The 5,052-nt window shown below is 45.9% G+C and overlaps 1 pseudogene; it reads left to right on the top strand.

The window, feature by feature from the left end:
- Positions 1 to 2,484: 2,484 nt before the first annotated feature.
- Positions 2,485 to 4,666, top strand: LOC140217273 (uncharacterized; annotated as a pseudogene).
- The last annotated feature ends 386 nt before the right edge of the window (positions 4,667 to 5,052 follow it).

The following is a 5,052-nucleotide window of genomic DNA, read 5'->3' on the forward strand; positions in this document are numbered from 1 at the left end:
AAACTTTTGCCCTCCTCGATTGAGGTTCGAGGCGAGAGAGTGTATATCGGTGTCTCTCTCAGCTCTGGGGAGAGCTGAAATGAAGAACACACTTTTCTTATCCTACTCGGATGTGGCAAGCCCAGAAAACCTGATGACTTGAGTAAGTTATTTGCGTGAGGGGATATGGTGTGCAAAATGCAAACGGGCACCATAACCTCTGATGAATACCGTACGCGTTCCTTTACAAGTAGTATGACCTGTTCTTTCAGAAATCTAAGCATATCGCTTTTGCGCTTTGTAATTTGTTTCTGTATTTTTCTAGAAGGGCACGAACAATATCTGGGATTACATCAGACGGACACTCGGCACTCTCAATGTGTTGCATCCGATTCAGAAGTTCTACGAGAACGTTGACATCCTCCATCTCATTTGGAACCACGTAATTTTCAACATGCTTTAGGCTTTTGCTGCGCAAGCACGCACTTAACTCCATATCAGTGGAGACGGTCACGGATGTGTGCGAAACAGTGTGCAGTTCGGGCGATGAATAACCATCCACACGTCAGACACGCATGCTGTCTTCAACGGTTCTCTCAATTCAAGAAGGGAAGCAAAAGTACGCTGAATTTGTTTACTAATCCACATGCTACGGATTCGGAAATCGCACGAGCGAGGTGGGATGTTTCTCGGCGGATACGTTTACTCCCTGGTGGTAGCCTGGAAGGGCAGCCGTCTTGTTTTGACAAGTACAATACGCGTCCCCCAAAAAAAGGGGTAGGCACTGATTCTTGCTGAAGACGTGGTACTTTCGAAGAAACCTGAAGCATGCGCCCTGTCCTAGGATCCGTGTACGAAGCCTTTTGTTCAAGGCATGATCCCTCGAAGTGCAGCGCGCCTGCCTGCATGCAAAGAAAACGAAATACGTGTTACATATGGGTCTCGTTTGACTAAAAATGAATAATCGAGTTTGCACTTCAAAAACACTATAGAAGCGCAGTGTAACAAAAAATTTCTTATTCTCTGTAGGAGCAAAATTGTTCCGCGGAATCGACCTCGGCCACTTCGTGCACAGCACTTCGTCGTCCTTCGACAAAGAAAACACTTGGACCTTTTCCCCTGTTCTGTAATTACTTGAACATGCCGGCACACAGCACTCCTTCATCACGTTAAGACCGGCATGTGCCGCAAAACTTGGGCGAACGGCTACCAAATGAGACGTAAAAATGGCACACCACTGCAGCACACACACGCACCGTACAAAACAAATATGGCGCGCGTGCAACCGAGATGGCCCTCTGGAGGAGGATCGCGAGCGAAGCGGAGGGCGCTGAAACCTGTTGTATTCACACGTCGTGACAAGTTTGCAATACCATGTCACGTTTATTAGTTGACCTACTGAGACACATAGAAGCGGAAGATTCAAGATGAACAAGTGCAGACTAAATCCATGCTAATGCATTTTATCTGGCAACATATAGCTTGTTCCACGCGCGCACGTTACAGTGCCACGGGAGAATTTTAAGGGGAAGGGCCTACATGATGTTTTGTCACTCGAACATAAAAAAAGGGGGAACAAGCTGTGAGATGTAATGCACGACAGGTAATACCGCTTTATCTCCCAGCTATTTGTGGCGTTTTTTAAGCATGAAGCAGTTCTTCAAACACATAAATGTGCTCGACTTTGTGAACGTTACATACGGAGGTAAGGAAATTCATTCGTCCATGTTTGTAGTATTCTTCAATAATCTAAACTCTCACTTTCTCACATACTTCATTTTTGCCCATTACCCTCCGCTCAAGTATATTGGAATGCACGTGCGATGTGAATGATATAATTAATTATACCAGGCACTATTGGAAGACATATTGCTGCGTATTTTTGACATATTGCTTCGAATTCTTGCAAGGTTACTAGGAAAAACATGTTTTCAGCCTAATTTATGCAGCGTTTCATATGCCACGTAAATTTGCACACGTTCATCATACAGTAGCACATAAAAGAGTAATAAGCATACCACGAAAAATTTTATTTGCCTATTATGAGTGCCGAAAATCCTACAGGCAGTGCAATGAAAATGAACAGAGAAACGAAAAACAAAGCTAAAGCAAGTGTAGACATAGCCCATACGCGGGATTGCCTTTTTATATTCTCTATACAGTTCGCGATTTTCAAGCTAAGCTTGTATTGGCTCACAAATGGCGCTGCCGTGGTGACGCAAAAATCCAATTGCTCCCAGAGCAGAGCAGGTGCTGGAAAGAGTGGTTTGATGAGTTGACAGCTGCGCCGGCGCCGGAGCGTGTGATTAGCAAGGATTCCGCAACCAATCAGAGCCGTTTCGCTACCTCCAGGGAGGGAAAGGCCAGGAAAGGGTTTCGTAAGCGATGCGCCAGCTTTGCTTCCATTCAGTTCATTCTCGGTAAACGGATGGGACGGCCACGCGTTTTGCGTTCCCCCGAGTAACTAGCAGCGTTCGACGAGCGGCGGGCCGGGAGAACTCGACCATGAAAGGGCTCGCCGTCGGCGCGCCGAGCCAGCCGTTAAGGAGGTAAGGTAGGGTAAACCTCCAAAAAATCGAATTTGCAATTTTGGCCCAGAAAAATCGAGTGCACTATGAAGAATAAACCTGCGGAAGCGCGGCCTCGAGCGCCCGCTCAAAACGGTTTAAATGCCGCGCCAAAATGTGCCGCACGCTCTGGTGTTTAAAAATGGCGGACGGAGTTCGGAGGCCGGTTTGTTTATCGTTGTCTTTCGCAATTTCCTTCATTATGGCGCGGTTTTTTTTTTGCTTGGGTATGTATGGCAAATAAATGTTGTGCATTAAAAGATCATATTGTATTAAAAATGTTTACTTTGATAGCAGATGTTCCGCTAGTGGTGCTCTTGTAGCGTGTTTCGTGTTTGTTATTGTTGGCATCATTACGGGTGCGGTCGTGTCAGTTTCGTGTTTCAAACGTATTGCTGGCCCAGAAGATGGCACGATCGTCCAGCAAATGGAGCAGAAAGAGAACTTTCAAAGGTAATCGGTTCACTAGCAAGAAGGGCAGTGAGAAACCGGCACGACGAAGCGCAAGCTTCACAAAACTTGGTGAGAGGATCAGTTGTGATTCCTTTGATGTAGACGGGGCAAGTACGACTGGCTACCGTCTAATCGACTTCGCTCTTCTCCGCAGTTTCTTGCAAGATGTTGCTGTGTGTAAAAAGTGCAACAAGGGTGCAATAATACTGTAAGAAGCTATTAACAGGCGAAGCGGTTTGGCATCCTCCATAAATTTCACCTGCAGCGAGTGCGATGCTCTCAGTGTGCTTGAGACATCAAGGCGCATTGCTGGCAACGTCTTTGAAGTAAATCAAAGGTTCGTTTATGCCCTTCGCACCTGCGGCAAAGGTTTGGCATCTGGTCGCATCATGTGTGCTGTGCTCAATCTACCGCCACCGCCAACAAAGTTTGCATCGTACAACGCGAGGCTTCTTTGTGCATCTACGACCGCTGTGAGTAATAGTATGGCAAAAGCTGCCGAAGAACTGAAGAAAGAGGCCTTCGCCTCTGATGGAGAGCTGGAAACTGCGGTCACAGTGGATGGGACGTGGATGAAGCGGGGTTATTCTTCACTACATGGCGTCGTAGCAGCGATATCGGCCGACAATGGAAAAGTGCTCGACTTTGAAGTAGAGTCCAAGTTTTACCACATGTGTGCCCGCAATCTTCACACAGATGACAACTTGAATGAATGTAAAGTTACCTACGATGGGCCATCTGGTGGAATGGAATCTGCTGGAGCAGTAAAAATCTTTGGGAGCTCTGTTGAAAAGCACCAACTAATGTACACAAGTTACATTGGTGATGGAGACAGTAAGGCGTACATTTCGGTAAGAGACTCGCAGCCATACGAGAAGGCCATAGAAAAACATGAATGTGTAGGACATGTCCAGAAGCGAATGGGCACAAGGCTCAGGAACATCAAGAAGAATGAGAAGGGGAAAAAGCTTGCCGATGGTCTACCACTTTCCGGAAAAGGGCGCCTCACAGAAAAGGACATTGACTCCCTTCAGGTTTACTATGGCAAAGCTATTCGGGGAAATACAGACAGTCTGGATAATATGAGACGAGTGGTGTGGGCAATATACTTTCATAAGTTATCCACAGATACCAAGCCCCACCATGGACTCTGCCCAAAGGGACCCTCTTCATGGTGTGGGTATAACCGCAGCCTTGTTGAGGAAAGCCTTGAGACCTACTCCCACAAAAGCTACCTTCCTGAGGCCGTGATGGACGTCATCAAGCCAGTGTTCAAGGCGCTGTCAGATCCAGGTCTTCTGAGCAAATGTCTTCACGGACGAACACAGAACACCAATGAGTCGCTGAACCAACTCATCTGGTGTCGTTGCGCTAAGACAACATTTGTCAGTGCTGACACCTTGAGGACAGCAGCTAACGATGCTGTAGCCTACTACAATGATGGTAACTCTGCAAGAAAAGCTGTTCTAGAGGCTCTTGGAATTGTTCCAGGTGTGTTTTGTGATGTTGCCCTCGACAGAATGGACAAAGAGCGCGTTGACAGGGCAGAATTGTATGACTCTGCCGAGAGCAAGGAAACACGACGGGTAAAAAGGAACTCTAAGAAGGGTTTTGGAGACACCTGCAAGAATGTCAGCCGTGAAATGTATTCTCCTGGGACATTTTGAGCATGCATGAGAAGTATGCAAACATAAAGCTTCATTTTTCACAAATTGTGTTTTTTGCAAGTTCCTCAAATTCAATGTACCTTTTCTCAGAAAGTATTCATCGGATTTCAGTGAAACTTCGCCCACATGTACATTAGCCAGTCCTAAATATTCGGAACTAAAAAAATTGCAGATGATATGAATGATAACACTGGAAAAAAATTACACTTCAAGACACCCCCCCCCCCTTAATTATTCAATGTATCTTTTCTCTGTAACCACTCAAAGGAATGTGGTGATATTAGGCAGTGTTGTTCTATATACCCATAGGTTATATCTGAACTAAAGACATGCCACATTCTTTTAGGGAACAAATTCCTAAAAGAATGTGGCATGTCTTTAGTTCA

This window comes from Dermacentor andersoni, chromosome 4 (assembly GCF_023375885.2).
Source record: "Dermacentor andersoni chromosome 4, qqDerAnde1_hic_scaffold, whole genome shotgun sequence".
Lineage (NCBI taxonomy): Eukaryota > Metazoa > Arthropoda > Arachnida > Ixodida > Ixodidae > Dermacentor > Dermacentor andersoni.